At 40.0% G+C, this 23,158-nt stretch overlaps 1 pseudogene; it reads right to left on the bottom strand.

The window, feature by feature from the left end:
• Positions 1–8,457: 8,457 nt before the first annotated feature.
• Positions 8,458–11,379, bottom strand: LOC126647034 (acrosin-like; annotated as a pseudogene).
• Between the last annotated feature and the right edge of the window lie 11,779 nt (positions 11,380–23,158).

Below are 23,158 nucleotides of genomic sequence, written 5' to 3'. Positions count from 1 at the left end.
TTGGTTATCTCGGTGTAATTTGAACAGCATATTTTACAGCATAATTGAGGGTGTACACCTAAAAAAAATTAAATGAAAGTCACTTCTCCAGACAGACTACTTTAGAAAAAGAAAGTTGATTTAATAGCATGCAGTATGACCTTATTTTTAAAGCTCAAATGGAGTTCAAAAAGCTACTTAAAGATATGAGTGTGATAAAGGAAAGAGATGAGACCCATTCCTGGACTGTGCCCAGATCTGATAGACCTGCTATCCACAGTCTTGAATTTCTGCTTAACGTGACATTCAAATTTTATGAGGTTTTGCCTGAATGATTGTTTCCTTAGTGTAGCTATTAATTTAGTAATATATAGTCAATGCCTCTAGCAAAACACACACCACCAATATGAGGAAAATATCCTTTAACACATAATGACTCTAATCTTAAATTTCCCAAAAAAACTGTGCAACAACAACAAAGGTGACATTTTCTATTTAGAGTTTAACAATAAATTAATACTCAGAATGTTAGCCATATGGAATATATTATCTTGAATGCTTACAATTGGACAACTTAGGAAACAGTGAAACAGCCTTCAACTGCATCTTGTCTATGTGGCCATCTGTAATATGCTCTTGCTCCTACTTGAGGAGAGAAATCATGTAATTTCATCAGAATCCAACATTTTCCTATGGACTTTATAGTACCATGTATAGAACCCCATTTCTTAAACTCACATGTGTGCATGTGAAGGGCTAAAGTTAGAGGAGAACTTTGGAGCTCATCTGGTCCAACTTGCCTCAGCTGAGCAGGGGGGCTCAACCAGATGGAACTAGAGCTAGTTTCCCAGGATCATGCTTAGATGGCCTCTGAAGGTCTCCAAGAAGGGGAACTCCATCAACTGCCCTTTCTCTGGGCAACCTGTGTCACTGCTCAGTCACTCTCACAGAAAAAAAGTGTTTCTCGTTTGTCATACAGAACCTCTTGTCTTTCATTTTGTGCCTCTTGTCCTGTCTGGGTAGAGCCTGGCTCCATCCTCTTTGTATTCTCTTTGGAAATATAAACACATTGATGAGATTTCTCCCAAGTCTTCCCTGTCCAGGCTTTCCTGCAGAGAGAGGTGCTCACAGAAGGTTGTCAGGTTGGTCAAGCAGGACTGCCCCTTGGTAAATCCATGCTGACTACTCCTCATCACCTTCTCTTCCTTATGTACCTGGAAATGGTTCCCAGGATTAGCTGCTTCCCAGCCTCTGCAGAAGACCAGGTGAGGCAAACTGATGTCCTGCCATTCTCAAAGGGAGGACTTGCTTTCCTCCAGTCCTCAGGCACTTCTTCCATCAGTGTGTTTGTTCAAAGAGTTTCAGGAGAGGCCTTGCTGTGACACCAGCCTGTCCCTTGGCACTTCAGAGTCCATCCCATCAGGACTCTCTTGTCTGCCTGCTTTGCTCAAGCATTCTCTTCTCTGGTCCTCTTCCAGCAAGGGTAAGTCTCCTTTGCTCCAGGCTTTTCCCTTCTCTTGGAGACCTGGGATTCAGGAAGGCCAGTCTTAGATTCAGTACCTCAGTCCTACTTGTTACCTGTTCTATCTGCCATCAGATTCAGTTTCAGGAGGGCTTTGGCTTTCCTGACCTCATTCCTTCATGCTCAAATGCTGTCACTGTATTTCTCCCAGCTTAATTCTCCCCGCTTTTACCTTCTGAATGCTTCCCTTTTTTTGTGACTTATTTTTGTCATGAGCCTCTTTTTCATTCATGCAGGGTCCCTGATGTTTTATGCTGGATAGCTGTTCTTTGGGATGGATTGTTCTTGAGCTTGGATGAGATCCTTGGGTATTAACCAGCTTTCCTGGGCTCTTCCTGCAGTGGCACTCTTCTGAGAACATCCTTGAGGAGTCTGCTCTACTGCAGTCCAGGGTTGTAGACTGTTTTTGCTCTGGTTTTGCTTTCCTGATTCTGAACGTCACCCCCTGGTAGTCCCTGCAGCCAAGGCTGCCTTCAGCCTTCACATTCCCAGTAAGTTCCCAGTAAACATTCCCTGTTTCTGAGTATGAGATCCAGCACTGCACCTGTCCTTTCCAGCTGTGACAGGAAATTGTCACTGATGTCCTTCATGAACCTCCTGCATTACTTATGTTTTCTTTCTACTACACATTAATGTAGTTGAATTTCCCCAGGGCCTGTGGACATGAGCCTGCTCCTATTTGTGGGAGGCCTCATCCTCTCATTCTTCCAAATTTTTTTCAGCCTAATACTGCAAATGAAAAAGGCTTCTAACCTAAAAAGCTGTTGTAAGATGTCTTGCCAGATCAGATAGCTTGGAGTTTATCAGACTTTCTCTGTGGGATGTCCAGCGGTGTCTATCTTTCATGCTTGCCTGTTGAACTAATGAGATTTAGTGCAGTGACTGCTCATTTTAGAGATCTTTGCATTCAGAGATTGATAGCATTGTGAATCCAAAATTATCTTCTAAGAGCCATATCATTTCAGTGGTGATGTCTGTCCCTGGATGCTGATTAGAGTATTTTCTTGTAAGAATTAGGTTTAAATATAACTTTCCTTGTAAAGAAGGGAGACTGATATATTTCCTAGTGCTACACGGCTGTAGATCCATTGTGGTTTCTGGATTTGTCAGCCATCCAACTTGTGATTGACTTACCTTAATGGTGAAATGGGCTTGTTCTGCTCTTTTATAATAGTAATTTTGATGCTTGGGTCATGTGTCATTTGTCAGAATCAATATTTTATGATTTATAACTCATTGTGATAATCATTCTGACCCAAAGGGTAAACACTATGTAATCAATTTCTTCCTTATCTCTGTATTGCAATATTCCCAATTGTAGGCTTCATTGCACAGCCTAGAAAGTTTCGTGACCAAGAATTTTGTGGATCCTGAAAACTATTCAGGTGACATGGGAGTGACCCACAGAAGAAAACTTAAAACACCAGTTCTACTTAGGTGTGCCTCATTTGGTAGTTTATTACAAATCCCAAGAAAACTTGGGCACAAATCTTCTTGTTTTGTATTGCTGCCTCTAAAGCTTCCTATTCAGTGAGATATTGGAAGCAAATAGAAAAAATACTGGGAGAAAGAATCTGTACAATATTAAAAATCACCATGCCTACCAATCTTTGTTTGGGCCAACTGCTGTTGGTACTAGGTAGTGCAGAAAAATGAGAATAAAAAGAGATGAACCCAAAGAGCTTAAGATTAAATGTAAATTATCAATAAATAACTGACTTCTCTCATTGCTCTCTCTTTTCAAGTCAGATAAAGTATCACAAAATGGTTCAAATTCATTCATGTTGGAACAACCCAGGCCTTCAGTTACATTTGCATTTAATACTTCTTACTTGGTGTTGAATGAGGAAAAAACCTCAAAGAGCTCCCTTAATAAATGCAGTAGTCTTTAAAAACATTGATAGTTCATGGCAATGTCTCTGTGAAATTGTATTCAACGTAAACTTGTTTGTAGCAAGAGACTGAAGTCACCATGAGTATTTTCTTGTTAATAACTTTGTAACTAAGGAGTGAGCTGTGGTGTGGTGCATCTGTGGTCCCTGCTTCATTAATACCTAAGTAGAAGTTAACCAAACTCTCAGGTACACCATAGAAGCCAATATACTGTTCACCTTTTATGCAGGAATAATGCAGAGTTTAGTCCATTGCAATGTGAGGGAAACAGTCCAACAGCTCTACTACACATTAAAACTACAGTTGTGGCCTACAGGGAATAATTTACTGAGAGATATTGAAGAGGTTTTTTCTTTTATAACAAAGATTCTTTGAGACAATTGTTCTTGCCCAACCTTCTATGTAATATATTGATTGAAATGTGAAGTTGTCTTGCGAATATCTTCACTTGACATTTTTCCTAAAGCCAGATCACCTTAGCTGATGAAAGTTTCAGTGGCCCTTTGAGGACCATTTTATTAGTTATGAGACATTAATCACAGAAATGCACAGGCAGCAGCTGACTCCCTGACCATACCACTGAATTAAGTGAGAAACACAACAGTCCTTAAAAGTAAAAAATAATTTCAAAGCAAATCTTAAAGCTTCTTTAAAATCACTGCTTACTTTTTTTGTTTATTCTGTATGAAAATAACCCCCTTCATTTTAAAGGTGTGTTTCACCAGGCTCCATACCTTCTCACTCCAAAAGGAATGTCTGGCAGCATGACTTGTGAAGGGAGTAGTCCTGTCATGGATGAATCAACCAGAAGATTCTCGAGTGGAGAAGGTGAAGATGGTCACCTTTCAGCTTAGAGTTGACTTTCCTTGCAAAATCAGAATATGCACTAGGCCTGAAGAAATATCTGAATTCTCCCCTACCACTGAAACTTTGCCATTTCTTTGTATGGTGCTAAAGCTGCATCAGAAATATGGTATGAGTGGATGAAGAACTTAGAAGTAAAAAAAAATGCTCTTTCTTCCACTACAGACTACTACAAGAGCCCTTTTTCTGGATTATGTCAATTTCATTTTACAGTAGAACATACTTTGGTATATCCAAAGGTGTATCCACATCTTTATTGGAGTGCTTTGAGAGAGAGTTCAAAAGGAAACTGAGCCTTCTACTCTTTTTTAATCTCCCAGTCAGCATCTCTGTGGTCAGAAAAAGAAAGTTCTGAATTGAAGCAACTGCTCAAATGGCAATGCTGCATGTGCTAAGTACTTAAACAATAGGACTTGAAGTTTTAGTACCAAACTGTATATTTGTGGGGGTTTTTGTAGTTTATGTTTGTTGGGGTTTGTTTATTTTTTTATTTTATTTTATTTTTGGGAAAGACTGCTTCAGGTCAGTTTCCTTGATTTATCTTAAGGACTGTGAACTGAATGATGTGACTGTGGTAGTAAAGACACACAAAACTCAGCGAGATTTAGTGGGAGCTCTTTTCTCTCTTTCTCTCTTTGGGAACTTGAGGCACAATATAGCTATAGGACAGCTCTACTATTAAAGCTCTATCTGGGGGTGTGAAGAGCAATTAAGAAGAAAATACAGGTGAATGTTGGATTTTTTTTCTGCACAGCTGTGTCTTGTAATATTAAGAGACTATACTTTTAACTTTTTCTTCTTTAAGACAGTACGTATGTGCAACATGCACAGTGGAAACAAATCTTAGGCATGTCCTGTGACAAGACTAAGTGGTTTGTTTCTCAATAAACAGATTAAAATTTTGCAATCTTACAACTGGTTGTGACTGCAGAACATGTTCATAATGCACACTGAGCATTATAATTTCATATACTGTACATCAATGAGCCTTTGAGCAGGTGCAAGTAGGAAGAGCAGACCAAGACCAGACTAGAAGTATTTACTTTACTTTCCTGACTGTTTGGACTGGATTGCAGCCACCACACCATACGTCATCATCTCCTCCCGCTTACTGACCTCATTGTTAAAATTAATCCTTTCAGCTGCCGAATCTAAACTCATCATTACATAATTTTAGCCAAGATTTATAAAGGGACTTTATGAGAGTGGTGTTTGCTAGGCTGGAATAAGGTTTCCAAAACTAGGTTAATTCATCCAGAAAGATTTTTGAATACAGACCCTGGTTATGTTAAAAATAACATTTGTCCAGGTTGACTTGGATGAATTGTACAGTTTGTGTGTAGTGTGGGGGAGGGATTCTGCAGTATGTGCTGCTTACAAAAAGCTCTGTGTGCTGCCAGGGAGTGGAGGCAGGCTGAAGAATTGCTCTACCACTTGTGTCCATCTCCGTGTTGATTTTCTACTCTTTCTACTCCTGCTTCTCCATCTCTTTGATTGCCTCTCTGTGAAGGCTGAAAAGGCCAGCTCAGTGCTTTTCCATGTTTTAGGATAACTTCTTCTCTCATCTTTGTTCCAGTTAACAATAAGGCAACAGAAAACACTGTCTTCAATAAATGTACCGTAAACTTTTGGTCAGAAGATTCAGTGGCAAAAAATCCCAAGAAGATTTCGTTTTCTCCTGAGAATTTTTAAGTTGCATTTGCAGGACTGATTTTATTTCAGCTCTTAGGATATTACAGGTTTTGCAAACAGAATGTGTAACTGTTGTTGGACAGCTCAAAGGAAGCAAGTATGCTCAATAAAGAATTGTTCATATGGGGTGAGAATTTAAGCACAGGAATGAAAGACACAGGTGCCAGCTTTATGGAAAATGTTAGTATCAGTCCAAAAATGGGACAGTCTCTCAAAACAGAGGAAAGACAAGGCTAATTTACGCTGGGCAACAATGTTTCCGTGATGCAAGGTCAAGCTCATCCGTAAAAACAGATTATTGCATTGTTCTATAACTGGCTTAACTTAGACACTACATTGTGTCTGAGCTGTGGGGTGTAAGCAGTGAGTTTTCAAATGGCTGCCTGCTCCTTCTGCCTCTGACCTCTGAGGTCATATATCCCCCATAAGAGGAACAAACCCAAACATAATGGAAGGGTCATCATGTAAATTTTTCAGGAGGATTTTGGATTCTGATGCAGTGCTAATACAGTGAAACAAAATCTAAATGTAAATGTAAATAAATATTAGCCTTTTGTGAGACAGCCCTCTATAATTAAGCATGGAATAAGTAGTACTTAAACAAACAAAAAAATCGAGTATTTTTACTTAACTTTCTGTTCTCTGTGCCTTTTGGATGCTCTCCATTCATGTTTTTATAATTCAATTTACAACCAACAGGTTAACAGACTCTCCTTGAAAATGTTAGAAAATTCAAGATCTTGTAACTTTGTTGTTCTTTCAGGAGTCTTCCAGTCTTCTTATTCTCTTTCTTTCATACATAATTATGCACACATCCTTATGAAAAAAGCCATTTTTGAAGATCACAATCTCTGACACTTCTGAGACCCTTTACAGGGGCTATAATAAAGTACAGAACTGAAGGCAGTGGGATAAAGGGAATGGAAATGTAAAAAGTGTGTGAAATAAGCTTTTGAGGATCCTTCTAGCAAAAACCAACCCTAATCTCAGAATTCAAAGTCAGTTCTAATGTTGGTAATACTATGGCCAGAATGGACCAGGCTTATAACAAAGCCTGTGTGTGGAATCTGAAAAGCAAAAATGTAAAACTTCTTCTCATGAATGGTCAATTGTGATATTTCAATTCCGTATTTAAATATCTTTTGTTACAGCTGGTTTTGGCTGCTTTTTAGCTATTATGGTACCTAGTGGATAACTGTAAAAGTCTAAGGCTCCCTAAGTGCTTATGCTGTGAAGCTTCTTGTTTGAGCATTGATTAAAAAATTTAGCATAAGAAATATGGGAGAAATAAAAGTTACTTTGGATTGCATGTTTCACAGTAACGGATCAAAGGGTATTTTTTCTGTATAATATGTAAAAACATACTCTTTACTTCAAAAACTTAAGTGTGATAGTAGCTTGTAGCTTGTAGAACAATATGATTCTTTGGAAGAACACCTCTACATATTTTAGAGTGATTAAATAGCTACCAAGGCATCCTCTAATTTGATTAAAACTGCAGAGTTCTAGAAAGAATTTTAACTATCACTGCTTCTGTATGAAAAATGCATGAGTTTGTGTCTCCCAATGATAAAATCTGAGAGCAATATCTGGGACAATTTGTTTTTTAGGCTATCCTTTCCAAAAGCAGTTTCATGGCTTAGAGGTTTACTTTTCACTTTTCTCAAAATGATTACAATGCTGATCATAAAGTAAAGATGACAACATGACAGAGAAAAAGAAGAATGTTGCTATTTTCTTAAAAATATGTGGAATAGTTCACGTACAGCTACACAATAACTGTAAAACTAAAATGTTTTTCATCTTTTCTTCCATCCATTCATGTTCTATTTCATGTAGAAGGTAAAAACTCAAATCTTTTAAGAAGAATCATTTGGTGAGATATACAGTGCAAGGTTACATGTGGATTTATCGTGAAAAATAACATCTAAGCATTGTCGGGAGACTGATTGAGACTGCAGACATGTTAACTGCAAGAACAGGCAACTTCATTTCAACAACATCTAAGTCAGTGTCAGCATTTGATTGAGTGCAGAGAGGGGGGTGGGCAGGACAGAGCAGGTTTTGGCACTGAGGCTGCCTTTGAATCAGGAAAGATTCACGGTCCACTGCAGGCTGCACTGGAGCCTGTCCATCCTGCTACTCAAGCCACATTTCCCCTTAGGAACTGCAACAGCTCCTGCAGCAGACTAGAAAATTGCAGCAGTTTCTCACATGGAAATGGACACAGGGGAAATTGAGTTGCGTTGGTCTTGGACTTGGTGTCTGCAGGGGGGTTGAGATGTAGGCAGGCACTGGCACTGTAGTAGCTGCTCTGGGCTCTGGCCCATCTGGACCAGGATCCACCTGCAAGAGGACTGAGTGGAAATGTAGACTCCAGGCAGCTTGGCTCTGGCACAGCCTATTCCCCACCTGGTCAGGACAACTTACCAGGCAGGAGAATTCAGTATTGTTACCTTTGAAGACAAGAGGCCTCCCAATGTCACCCTGCAGTAGAGCAGACAGGACTAAGGTGGTGTTGGGTGGTCCCTATCAGCATGTAGGGCTGGATCCTTCACTCTCCCAGCCCCAGCTAGAGCTGGATTCCCAGCAGATCAAGGCTCTGCTCAGGTGCTGGAGCCTCCAGAAGCTCGACTGGGAACAGGTTGGGGTCATTTAAGGTAGGGCTCTCTCTCGTTTGTGCTCAGAGTTCCCAGAGGTGTAGAGAATGGATGTTCCAGGGTCAGCATCTGGACCTCTGGGCTACCAGGAACATGGATGGCCTCTTTGGTCAGAGTACTGGGCACTTCCCCATGGATGGGGAAGGGGAGGGAAGTCCCAGTAGTGGAGGGGGTCAAGGGTTGGGAGAGCAGCTGGCCAGGCAAAGAACATGCTGAGCTGTGTTTGGGTAGTGCTGATGGGGCTGCTCACACTGTTGGGGGCTGAGTGACTCGAAACGTGCTCCTACCTGGCAAGTGTCCTTACTGTCCTGTGGGTACCCAGCACACAAGTTCTGGATGTGGACATGCCCTGTGTGCCACTGGCTGCTGTTCCAGAGCTGGGTATTGATGCTCCTTTGCCTCCTACAGGAGAAAGGTGCCTTGTGCAGCTGTGAGCAGAGAACAGAATGAGTACCCAGCAGCTCCGTGTCCTGCCTGGCAGTGAAACCCTTCCTGAGGGTTTGAGTCTGCCTCTGGAGGGGTGTCTGTGTCCCTGCTGTCTGGCAGGGCTCTATCTTCAGAGGCAAACATCCTGCAGTCTGACTCTGGTTTTGGCCTCTGTGTCAGGAAGCTCAGCCCATCTTTCCCCAGCGTGACAAGCTTGCCCTCAGGGCATGTGTCCCTTTTAGGAACTTACTTCTTGTCATGGTGGCAGCACAGCCAGAAATGTTAACAGCCTTTCAGCTCTAACACACTCAGTGTGGCATCGGGCAGGCAGGAGAGCCGGACTGAGAGGCTGCACAGGCCAGGCTGGTCCAATTCCAGCAAGGAGATGTTGTAACTCTCAGTGTCAGGAACTTAGTATTTGTGAACCATCAGCCTCTGGTGCACTTGCACACCCCAGGATTCACCAAGCGACTCAGCAGGGTGGCCCCAAGCACCATGTGCCAGGGGCTGAGGGGGCTGGAAGACAGATGGGGAAAGGGGTGAGAGGGAGCAGAGCCATGTGCTGCAGCAGCTCAGCAGTTCCCCGCCTTCTGCTTCCCAAGGCAGAGAGGAAAGCAGCGCTGTGGAGGGTGCAAATGGCCTAGCATGTCTTAGGCTCCAGGAATGCTGAGCTGGAGGCTGCTAGAAAGAGGTAACACTATTCCATCTGCCTCAGTTGAGGCAGCAAAATCAAGGAAACAAACGTAGCAACCTCAAGGCCTGTCATTTTCCTTTTACAGAAGAAACATGAGCCCCTTTGGGGTTAGGCCTGTTTATTTAATTGGTCTCATTTTACTACATAACAGCTTACCCTAATTTCTCAAGGTACAGCAGATGCTGTATGCTGGACACAGCAACTCCTTGTCTGTTCCCCTCCCCTGTCTGGGATTGAAGCCCTTCCATCTTCTGGGAGGTGTGGCCTCTTGGACATGCACGTGTTGGGGTTTGTGAAGCCATTTCAAATAAATTAAAATAAGCATTTTGATTTATTATACTTTTTAAAAATCGAATTCTTCTGTCTTCAAAAACCTCACATACATTGACAAACCAAGTTTCTGCTACTGAAAAAGTCAGTTATTTTCCTTAGTAGTAGTATTTAACATTAGTAGTAATTTTCCCCCTCTGATCCTTAAAAACAAGTTTGAGGTAATTTATAAAAATTTAAATAGGTAGTAAAAGAATAAAATTTGAAGCATTTTTTTTTTAAGTATTTGCTACTGGCATGTAATCATAACTCACTGAGTAAAAGCAATAGGCGATAAGCATTTTTAAGTAAATTAAATATTGTTTCTTAAAAACTGGAGTCTTAAAGTTATTTTTTTATTTTTTCATCACTGAAGTGAAAAAAGTATAATTTTTGGCAAGTTCTTACATCTCCCAGAGGAATCTAAATTCCAAACAGGACTCACATTGCTAAATTTTATGTTACACTCTGTGCTAACTTCAGTATGGATCACTGTGTAACTTCTGCCTTCAGTCAGTGCAGAGGGCAGTGAGTTTTGTTTTAAAGGAAGTGTTTTAGATTCTATGAACTTTTCAATTAGCTTCACTGGTTACTGCGACTTGGTGCAAATCTGTAATTTGCCTTAAAAGAGCTAATATCTCCTCCAGGCAGGCTGAGTTCACAGACTATTACTGAAATTACCTGTTCCCCCAGGTACAATCTTTGTTAGTTGCTAGTAAGCAGGATTCCAGCTTAACTACAAACATTTTTTATGGCAAATAAGTTAGCCAGTAGCTATTTTCTATTGCTGCTATTTACCTACTAGGTCATAAGGACTGGATGTCAGCATTTCTTGAGAGAGACATTGCCCGTCTGTATTTTGACACAACTGTGTGTTGTATTGACTTGCTTAAGCTTCTGTTAGGTTATGTGATTAAAGACTTAAGTCCAGACAGACAGAGGAGCCCAGCATACCACTGGCAGGTAAAGTGACTCAGCAGGCTTATAAGAGACCTGAGCCCCTGTCCCAGAAAAGTGACAACCAGTCTACCCAGGGCTGGCACCTGAAAGTCACTCCATCACCTCTCAGTCTGAGGTGGGCTACCAGCCACACTGCAGGACTTACTATGGACTGCAGGCAGCAGAATTTTAGGGTTATGAAAGACTTGTCAGTGGATGTTTAGAGCAGAACCTTAGGGGAGGGCCACAGGCAGAAAGTGGAACAATCAAGGTGGTTCTGGGAGAAGCAAGTGTGGGAAATTAGAGGACTAAGGGCTGGGGTTGTATACAAAGAGATGTGTGTGTCTGGCCATGCCCTGTACCTGATCATTAAACTGCCTTGTCCTCTCATTAAACTCCATTTCTGACTGTTTTCCTTGGAAAGACAAAATAGTCTTTTCTCTGTGGGGAGGTGTTAAGTGCCAACTCTATGGGGACAGAGTGGGGCTGTGTACAGGGGGTGACAGCCAGGAGGGCAGCAGAGCTTTGTGAATAGGCTACTGGAAGAACCAAGGGGTCCAAGTGACATACTAGGCACTCTGTGGGGTTTGGGAGTTGGCTGAGAAACACATTTGGTGTGTGTTTCATCATGCATTAGGGAACTGGAGACTGGAAGATCTGTGAGCCATCTACTGGGTAGACAGGGTGCCTGAGGTCAGCTACTGGAGGGATCCTCAGCACGTGTCTGTGTGTGTGTATTTCCATGTGTGTGCAAGGGAGTTCTGTAGCACCAGCAGAAATGGGGCTGTGGTGGTCACATGCCCAGATGCCAACATATGGGGAGAACAGGAATTCAGGAGCAGCTACTGGATAATCAGAGAGTCTCAAGCTGGCCACTGAAGGATCCATCCTGTATATCTCTCTGTATACACATTTTCTGCTAATGGGCCTTCATCTTGACCAGGGGGGAACAGGGGAACAGGATAAATCTGGTTGTGCTGGTTTTGTTTGTTTGAGCACTGAGTGTGTCTGCATGTGCTGAATTTTTCTCTGGCTGGGTATAAACGAATACATGTGTTGAACAATTATGCTTGGGAGTGTGTGCCTACAGCTAAAAATATGGCTCAGCCTCAGACCTGGGGGCATGGAGCTGCAGTAAGCTTCTTCCACCAATCAGACTAACTAATTCAGCTATCCCCTAATGCCTTCCAGCTCCCAGCAGTTGGCAGAGCACAAACACTTATACACCTCATATAAGAGCATATCCACAGATGGAGTAATTTTGGTCACATTAGACTGCAGGTGCCACTTCAGATGGCAAAAATCAGCTAAATAAATCTTGAAATACTCATGATCTAGCTAATTTTATTTATCTATACAGACAGAATTTTTTTGCCATTCGTTCCTTTTTAACACCCTTTCTCCACTAAATTTTCAGTTTGCTTCTTCCATTAGCAGTGTGCAGAAAATACAACAAATGATAATCGAAACAACTAACTTCTTCATTGATATACATGATTTAAAAAGAGGGCATTTTCACTATACAGCTACAAAATTCAACCCAGAAATCAAAGGAAAACAAATAAACCACAAATAAGCAAACCCAAACCCTGATCCCCAAACAAAACAAAGCCAAAAAACCAAACTAAAACTGAAACCAAAGCACTTGAAAATACTTGGTTTTCATTGGAGTTGCATTATTCCAGACATTAGGGGAATAAGTAGCTTTGTCCCCTCTAGGGAGACCTCATCTCCTCTTCCCACTACTGTTTGTTATGAAATTACAAAACTCAGAATACAATGGGTTAGTCTGCAGAAGAAAAGTATATAAAAGTAGGTTTTTTCCTTTGTTGTTTTTTTGCTTGTTTTGTTTTTGGGGTTTTGTTTTGTTCTTGTTATTGTTGTTTAAGATCTTACAATATCATTCTGGTTAGGAAATATAAATACAAAAATACAACAATAAACACACATTCTATACCTGTTTGGAAAATTGCAGTGTAGCAATGCTCTTCTATCAGAGCCATTCATATGAGCAGTGAACTTAATCATAAAACTGAAAAAGTTGATTTAGTCATGAAAATAGAAAGCTGTATTCTTCTACTTGAAAGAAAGGCAGTCTACAATTTACATATTTCATAACATTTTTCCTTTCCTAGAAAGCAGGGTTGGATATGCATTGTAAAGTCAAATGAGAATGTTTTATTGAAAAGATGTTATTTTCATGTTTTAACATTTTGGGGCTTGCTGCATAAAGTTACTATGTGTCATAACATATAATCTAAACAATTAAATTGTGAGAGAAACCAGCAGTGTTCATACACGTCAATAACCTGGAGAGGTGAACTGTCTTTAGTAAGTTAGCACCTACACACACACAGAGATTTGTGGAACAGAAATACTTGTAAATCATACAAAAGTAAGTATGAGGAATGTAGAAGGGTTAACTGGCTGAAAATGTCTAGCAGAATTTTAAGAGGAATGAGTCTGTGAAGCCAGTAAATTAGAATAAACTATTTATAGTGTCCTCCTCAGACACGTCTGTCTACTGACACCATGACAGATATCACTCCATCTCAAAAGATAGCCCAATGATTTCTAAGGCATGTTAATGGTCTCTCATTTGACATTTAGATCATATGTGCCAGGAGCAACTCACCTTAAGGGAAAATACAGTTGGCAACTCACATGTTCTGTGCAGGCTTTCTTCGCCTATTGACAGGTCAATTTATTTTTAACTGGGAAGAACATAATCTAGTGTTTGTACTAAGAAGGTCTTAATATAAAATGGATTTCTTGCATATCTCTAGGAATTCTAAATTAGACTGAAATGAAAAGTCATGCAAGCATTTGATCTTAAAGTTATTTGATGTAAATACCTTTATGTGAATAAACCATGAATGACTTCATGATTTCTTTCCTGAATCCTGGGTTGGGATTTCACAATGTTCACTATAAATACATTGGCTCATTGCCATTTGTTGTCCAGTGTTTGTGCCTCTGCCAGTGAATTTCCAGTGCTGTCATTGACTACAAGTGTATATTTATTACTTATGCGTCTATGCGGAGGAAATAACATTTCATATTGCCAATATATTTGTTTTCTAACTGGGCTGGCTACATACAGTGTTCACTAGATCTAAATATATCTTTTGCTGAGCAATCAAAGTGCTGAAAATTTTCTTCTCAAGTTTTGAGAGAAGTGAGTGAAATGATTAGAGACAACCATTTGAGTCTATATGGATGCAAAGAAATGCATCAGTGTTAAGATATTCCTTAATTAAAAAGATAATTTAGAGAAGTGTTACAATGGGAATAATAATCACATTGTAATCAATTAGGAAAGAAACTGGGAACTACTGTAGTGTAAGGGAAGATGCCCCCTGTCATGGATCGTAGCAGGGGTCAGAGCTGGGATCTGCAACATCCATGGCGTTTTAAAGTGATGAGGAAGCAGGAGCTGGTTCTGAGATGTGGGTCTGAGGAGTCCACCAAAGGATGGTTCTGAAGATGGGCTTCCCATGAAACAGATTCAACATCCATCCAGGGAAAACCTGTGTGTCCCAGTTTTAGCTTATAAATGGGACCCCCAGGGTGGGTGACCCAAGTGGGGCTGGTCAGCACTGCTGAGGGCTGACGTTGGGTGTGGGATGTGAGGCAGATTTTTATATGACTCCAGAGTGGATTTTGGCATCACTGGGATAACACTACTGCACACTTGCTGTACCTATTCCAGGAACCCAGGTGGTCTTGCTGCTTTAGATCTTTTGTTTTTGTGTGCATTTAAACATCTGACTGGGCATAGATTTTTCAGTGGGAGATACAGAAAGCAGCTGAGTTTTGTTCCACGGAAAACTGAGCTGTTGCAAGTGTGGGACACTGCGCTGAGAAGTTCCAAAGTAACCTGCAGACAACATGATGCAGATCAGCCAAGGAAAAGGAAAATTGGGATGGAGGAGGTTGGCATGTTCTACATCCTCTTACTCCTGCTTGACCTCTCCTTTCCTTTTGGAAAGAGTATGGTCCTCATGCCCAACCCTCACAATGGAGCAATCCCATCACGTAAACCTGAATGGAGTTTGATCTGACGAAGGAAAAACTTCAGCAGTCTACAAAGCTAAAATGTATTCTCTAAAAATAGAATCCAAAAATGCACTTGAGTCACTAAGACTGAAACAAAGCAAAAAGACTACATCAGATTTAGTCCTTAAAGTATTAAAAGAGATAGTCCACAAGCATGAGGTGTTTTTGGCAATATGCCACTCCAAATTATTTTGCTACAATAAAACCCTTTCTTCCTCACCATACCTCACGACTAGCTTTCAGTTCTAAATCAAAAATACATGATCCTGTACTAGATTATTCTGTGGGAATGATCTGAAAGGAAATTTTTCCATCAGAAAAGGTCAGTAGAAGATTTCATCAATGTCATTGTGCTCTGAAAGGTCAAGAGCTTACGAACATGGAGAAAGTAAATACCTCCAGGGATGGTGATTCACATACATCCCTTGTCAGCTTTGTTTGTTCCAACGTTTGATAATCCTTTTGTTGAAAAAATTATTTTATTTTTTTTCTTTTATAGCATTGGGAAATGCATTAGTGATTAGGTTCACCTGAAAAAAAACCTGAATGCTGGGATATGCTAGATCCTGCCCTTATTTCTGTGTCCTCAGTGGAGCTTGTGAAGTGCGATAGAAAACAGCATTGAGGGAAATCTGTTGTCACAGTTAAGCCTGATTCACTTGTCTCTATTTATTCTGGTGCAGGCAAGTTCCTGTCAGGGTAATAAAGGGCTCTGACAGGGAAACATGCAAAGGCAGAGAATAATCTTACTAAAAGAACATGAAGAGAGAGCAGAGTTATGAGACCAATTGGTCAGATGCTTCACCAGATCAGACAAGTCTCATGTCTCTGTGTTATAGCAAAGCCAGGAAACCTGTGTGTATTTTGTACAGTTTGTTCTGTCTGTAGCCAAGGGATTCTCTTCAATATGTGCTTTTTGCAGAAGGGCATGCACTGGCACTGGACTCAAGACAGCGAGATACTCTTTTCTTCACTTTATTATCTTCTTCTCCCCCATCCCTCCAAAACTCTTTTAAATTTTTAAAGTAGTCAAGTTGAGAAGAGGGGGCACCTTCTGTTTTTCCTGCAATGGTAGCAAACCTACTGGTTTTTTTGCACTTTTCTGGAAGACAAAATAAAGTTTGGGAAAGTCATGTCTCTGCATTGTAAAGGTTGTCTCAGTATGAAATGCCACTCTAAATTTGGGAATTTAAAACATAACTGGATCATTAGCTGTCTTGCTGATCAGCATTTTTGGTTGTTGATCAGTATGGCTCAGTCTCCATGTTCTTAAAAGGTACAGTTCTTTATCTCTTTCCTCCCAGCCAAATGTAACAAACAGCTCATAATCATCAACACTATAAAATAAATTCAATAAATAGCCAGTAAGCAAGCCTGAAGTGTTTTTATATGAAGTGTTCTGTAGATTCTCAGCTCATTGTTTAGCTCTGTTTAATCTATTTCTTTTAGCTGTGGCATGTTCTGGGACTTTGCTATTGCAGCCTGATATAATAACTGTCTCTATGAGGAACAAACATCTTGACAGCTAAATTCTCTGCCTGCTGGGACCTGCAGACATCACTTCGGTGCTGTAGGTGCCCATTTATGTCTCACCACTGCCTGTTTCTGCTGTTAGTGACAGCTGTTTCCCATCAGAGATGGACTCCTTTCTCTCACATAATATTGGTAATTCCTGTAGATCCCTTTTTTGAACGTATTGTTTTACCTTCTTTGTCAATACACACCAGCAGGTCACTAGCTATCTTGATGTTAGTTTATAATGCAGGTTTTTAAAAAGTCACTGGTGATAAGCTACATTTCACCAGTGTTATTCTGCTTTTTAACATAACTGAATTTTTAACATAACTGAACTGCCTGTCTGCATCATTTTGGTAGGGAGATATTATTTTCTCACTATTTTCCATTATGACATTTTGTGTGGGAATAATGCTAAGTAGTATTTCACTTGTATTTTGTTGTGAAATGTGTCTCAGAGGTAATTCCATAAGTTACTTCATCTAAAAATGCAACACTTCATAAGCATAATCTCCTATTTACTTGCATTTTGGTAAGACTGTCTCAGGGAAGTTAACAGATAATTAAATTTTTGTCTGGCAGCAATAACCTCTGCCTCCTGCAAGGGCTATTTTTAAAAGTGTTGGGAATGTAATCTCTTTTGCTTTCATGGGCTTATTTTTGGCCATATACATTTTTCAGTGCCTTTATTAATTTGAAGCTAGGCAAAAAAATATTTACTAGTTCATTTTTTTTAGATCACAGATGGTTTTCATCCACATTAAAAAAAAAAAATAAAATTCTTTCTTGTCAAACTGAGGAATTGCCATGTTGATATCTTTAAACAAGATCTCTTGTTGTCTGAATACTTTTAACTGGTAGCAGGATGTGGGCATATGCTGTTTATCACATACTGAGTCCCAGTGGCTTTTAATAAGGCTCATCTTTAGCAGTGTCTCTGATATCCCTTGATGATGCACAAGCTTTTTACTTCTGTACACGTCTGCTTGTTTTTGTGAAAATCCTCAGACTTGCTCTGCTTTCCTTAAGGGTTTATCAAATGCAATAAAAAATTGTTTAGAGGCCACCTCCCTCCAGATTCCTCTATTCAAGAGTATAGATGCCAGATTTTCACTAGTACCATAACATACAAAAGTCCAATTTTGACCATTTGTTAGGATAATAGCACCAATAACTTTCTTGCATGTGTCTCAGACATATCATACTCTTATGTCTTAATTCCCTGGGGGCCTTTTTTACTGAAATCTTCAACTTCATTCAACATTTTCTTTAGAAGGTTGTCTCATACCCATTGGATACTCCTTCCCAACAGTCTTTGTGTGCTGATGTACACAGCCAGAACTGTAGCATGTTCTTGGAAAAGCTGAAACTGCATTTCTTGTTAGACTATGTTAATAAAAAATGTAATGCATCAAATTTCATGTGGCATGCATAGCTTGTTAAACAGGAAAGGTAAGGCCTATCAGTTCATATTATGTAAAGAAAATAGTCAGAAACTGATTTTTTCCTTCATCACTTTTTAACAATATCTGGACACATTTGGAAATTATTTTAGAAAACACAACTCATAGAAAGACCATTGAACTGGAAGAAGCTTGCAACACATTCAAGTTGAAGAGGGAAGATAATGACTGAGTGACTTTAAACTACAGGAATTTAAATAATGGCCTGTTGTTGAAGGACCACTTTTTTTAAGACGCAGCTCATCAGACCTTCAGGGGTGAAAGGCAAAGCCCCTCCTCCTCCAGGGCTTTTTGTATCTTCTGTCTCTCCTCCCCCACTCTCTCTGTCTGAAAGTACTATTCACTTAAATATTGACATATGTGCAAAATTATTATATAGTACTAGAAAAAATAGGCAGATTTTTATTTAAAGAATACCTTTAGATCATGTTAGCAGCTAAAATAAACTCCATAGCTCTTATTGTGCAGATAAAATCACTCTTTCATTCTTAGGAGATTTCAGTACAGCTTTAACAGTTTGACTTCTGGTAGTCTATAAATCTTCATCAGAATTCACATTTAGATGGTTAGAGAGGAATTTTAGAGTTATTAAACCTGTTCAGACTGCACTTCCATAATCAGTTGAACTGATTCAAATTACGTGAGTCCAATGCCAAGGCTATGTTAGTTTGATAATACTGTGGTAAAGAGAAGAGAATAGGATTTTATAGGAGAATATAATGCAGGATAAGAACTATTATACAGGTAACAAGAAAAGGAAGGTAAGAACATGTCTAACTAGCAGCTATAGAAAAGGAGAAGGAGTTAAATCTTAACAATATCAGGAAGCCTTTCCAGATGTCTTACATGAAATTAGGGGTCTCTGACTAGACTATCTAATTCCTTGTATCAGTCAATAATATTAATCAATATTAACAAAGTTTTGAACCCAGAAATCACGAGTGTATAAGCCTATAGTACAATGACACATGATCATATTGGTCATATGATCGTTTAGTACTTTATTTCTGTATAAATTATTTTCAAATATACAATTTTGGGACAACAGCTGAATGGGATATCATGAACTCCAAAAAAGGGTTCAGTAATTGCAAGAAACCCTGATGCTCCGTTAGAGGGGAAAAAAAAAACCAACAAAACACTCTAAAATAAATCAAACTGATATTATCAAATTAAGAAATATGGTTAAGGTTAAAAAATTAGGCTGATATGTAACAGTTACAGTATACATGCTGCTTTTCACTATAGGTACTAGTCGTAGCAGGAAAGTAGTACCTACAAATACTGTTTAAGGCAAAAGATGTTGGATTTATTTCCACAAAAGATGTGGAAATCTGAATCCAGGGTGTCAAGGAAAGATACAGGAGAAGATCAGCCCACAAGTATGTGCGTTCTTGGATACTTGGCTTCTTCCATTGCAAAAGCAAGGACTAATGAACTGTAGCAGGCTGGTACTTCAGTACTTTCCATACCACATGGTGGGCACTCTTTCATTCACTTTAAATTCTTGAAACTCACTTTGCGCAATTCTACTTAGTTGACCTTCTTTCGAGGAGATTTGACAAGGGAAAGGATTTGGGTTAGAATCACAAAGTTGATGCAATTTGTATTTGGGGGATAATTTGTATTTGGGGTATATATTATCAGTTTAACAAATAAATGAGCAATGTTTCTCTAACCACCACTTTCTTTTGCAGTCATCACAACCTGTTGTTATTACCAATGGAGTAACAATGGAGTAAGTGGATCATATCTGTAACTTTTTTCTGGGAAATGAGTAATAACAACATTTTTGGGGTTCCTTGGACTTGTCTGTTCAGTGCTTTCTATAGTGCTATATTCCATATGCAAAACATTAAAAAGTCCACTTTCAAATTCGCTCAGCTTATTGTTTTTAGATTGCTTTTAAATAAGCAGACTCAGGCAATGAACTAATAAGAGTATCATTCCACTGGTAATCCTTCTGGAAAAGGAAATTACAGATCAGAAAGGCATCGATTTCTAGTGAGGAGCATAGTTTGGTAAGTGTGTTTAAAATTATTTGGTGCTTCAGAAAGATTCTCACATCTAATTGCATCGCCCAATTTAGGCAGAAGAGGCCCTCTGAAACAGTGAAAAACCTCCGCAAAAGGTTTTACAGCTGCAGCGTGCAATCCCCATGCAATCAGCTTAAATAAATAGACAGATGACTGAGCTTGACTGGAGAGGGAATGGTCTCACTAGAGAATGGCTACTTAAGTTGGCAGAAGGTTTTAACATCCAGCTCATGCTCTGTTGCAAGCTGAGAACTTTCTGTGGCAAGATGTAGCAGTTCAGCGCTGCATGCAGTGCTGTGCAGTCACCACAACTTGTCTGGAATACTCCACAGAAGAGTAAACAGGCTTTTTCTAGGCAGGAAGGTGCTGTAATTCAGATTTACAGCTGAGGGAACATGCTTTGGAAACCTAAGGTCTCTGCAGTCCAGTAAGTGCCTCCTAATTTATCCTGGATGCATACAGGAGAGAGAGAGAGTGGCTCACACTTAACTACCCACAGTAGTAGGAAGAAATTTGCATTGAAGTTGACAATAGAAATCTTCTTCAGCTGTAAGTATGACATAACCTCTAAAAGACCTTCTACTGTTCTGGATGATTTGAAAGGTACTTGCATTCCATTATTTTAATAGTTTGGTGGTAGATGTGCATTTTCTTTGCCATTTGGCTCCAATCTGCATTGCTTGATCTCTTCTCCTTTCCTCTCTCCCCGCTAAAAGCAAACTTGAGAAGTGCTCTGATCCTGTCAGTTTAGTCTGCTACTATAAGCTGAAAATCAAAGCTTGTATAGCCAAAGCTTTGGCATCTTCAATGCCTTTGACTTTTCAGAAAGTATTTAATTCTTCTTTTCATGCATTGGTACAGACATGCCTCTCAGATGCTCTTCTACTACAGCTATGTGCACTTGTATTGACAAACTTATCAAATAAACTCAAAGGGAGAGAGATAAGTAGAAAGACTTTCTCCTGTGGAAAATAAAATAAATGAAAAATGAAAAAAAAAAAAAAGAAAAAGAAGGAAAAAAAATCAATACTTTTTATTTTAGATAGGCCAAACCAATTTGCAAGCATTATCTCAAGCAGGCAATAACATTCTGCTAAGGTGGTTGTGGTTACTTGCAGTTACTGAATAGCTGCCATCTATCATATATTTATGTTGCATGCAGGTTATGTGGGATCTAAGTATATTTGAATACCCTTCTGTTATTTTATAATATCTTACAACTTATGCACAACTTTCTGTCTCATAGAGTACTTATATTCTGTGATTCTGCAGATAGGTCATCCCAAATGCTTGCCGGAATTTACTTGGTCGCATTTGTTTTTTTCCACTGTGTTTAGTCTCCCTACCTTGGTTTATGCAAATTCACTGCTGTTTACACCTGTGGGAGGATGCTGCTGTACAGCACCCCTGGCTCTGAGGACTGCCATGGGGAACATGCTTGATGTCCTTAAAATGTGAATGCCTTCCTTTTGCTGAGTACCTGACACTGTTTACACACTGCAGTCATCACCGGCCATATGGCCAGGACATTAGTGGGGAAAAACAGCTGCAAGAAACAGAGCCTCTGCAGATATAGAGGGAGCAGAACAAAGACAATCTCTGGCTAAATATTTTGTCAAAGCTTTCTGCCTGGAGAGTGTTTTTTCCAGACCGAGCTGTAATGATAGACTGTGGAGAGCAACAACATGAGGAGGTGGGAATTAACATCTTAATTCACCTGAATGTGACAGTTGTTAAAAGAGCTGAATGTCCCTCAACACACCTTACAGTTTAGGCATATATTGGTGTCTGGAAGAAGTAGATATTGCAGCAGCACCTGCAATGTGTTGAAATAGGAATCTTCCACGATGACTTCTGAGAGCCAAACCCCTGAGAACTAGTGTGAGGCACTTCACTGCTATTTTTTAAACAGTAGCTGCTAAAGCTTCAGCTTGCTACTTGAAATAGGTCATAGGATAGATTAAGATAGGATAGGAAGCAAAGTACAGATGAAGTAACCAAAGCTGCGTGATAAAGTTGTTAAAGATGTGTCCTTATTTTCACTGTCTTCGACTGCTTGCTATGTGGTCAAATTTAGTTTTCAGCAGTTTTCTCTCACTCCAGATCTAGACCCGGTTATTTCAGTGATGCTGTGTTGAGCTGGTTCACTTAACAGTTGCTGCAAGTTAACTACACCAGCCTCTGTCCTGTGACACAGTCTTGCTGGGGCAACTTGGGGTAGTTAGCCCTTGAGGTAGGTAGCAGGGAACTCTGTCAGTGATCTGACAAAAGAGCCCCTGGTGGAGTGTCTGCACTTCAGTGTTTAATTTTGCCTTGTGGTTTGGTAGGCCTTATACTGCTGTGACAAACCAGCTGGGGACAGGGAGGGAACCAAGAAGTTTCTGATGCTCAACATTTATGCATGTCGTGGTTTTACTTTGGGTCAATTTGCTTTCACATCCCCCACACAATTACTATTAGTTGAGAGAAGGTTTATGCAGACAAAAGAGATTGGATTTAGGGAAAATAGAATGAACACTTATTACTAGCAAAATAAAAATTACTAAGAAACTATATCTATAACAATTCTACTTAAGTAAAAGTACTATGTATTTATAGAAATACTTCTCCCCCCTTTATATCAGTCCAAGGAGGAGAAGTAGTCTGTATGTCCATTCTTGGAGCTCCAGGTTTCTTCAATAACTCTGCAGCACTCTCGTCGCAGCTGGAACTCTTTCTCTTTCTCTCTTGCTCTGTGTCAGCCTCCAGGGCTGGGCCTACCCCCCTCCTGGGCTAAGACCGGAGGCTGGGGGATTACCCAGGCCCTGAAGGTTTTTCTTCCATGGTCTTGCAAGGGGACACTTGCCTACCATGGATCTTCTTCCACGGGGTTACAGGGGATAATGGTTTATGAGTCCACCCCTATTTCCTTATGGAGGTCCCTCTCCATGGGAGAGCAGTCCTTGATAGACCTCTCCAACATGGGTCTAGCATGGATCCCACACAGAGATCCCAACATCCTTGCCTGGGCCGTTTTCTGCTCCAGCGTAAGGCTCTTCTCTCTCAGAGTCACAAATCAGCAGCAGCAGCAGCATGGATCTTTCACACAGACCCCAAGCTTACCCGAG

The sequence above is a fragment of the Myiozetetes cayanensis genome, unplaced genomic scaffold (genome assembly GCF_022539395.1).
Source record: "Myiozetetes cayanensis isolate MyiCay16 unplaced genomic scaffold, myiCay2020 scf4, whole genome shotgun sequence".
Lineage (NCBI taxonomy): Eukaryota > Metazoa > Chordata > Aves > Passeriformes > Tyrannidae > Myiozetetes > Myiozetetes cayanensis.
This window is presented reverse-complemented; position numbering and strand designations above follow the sequence as displayed.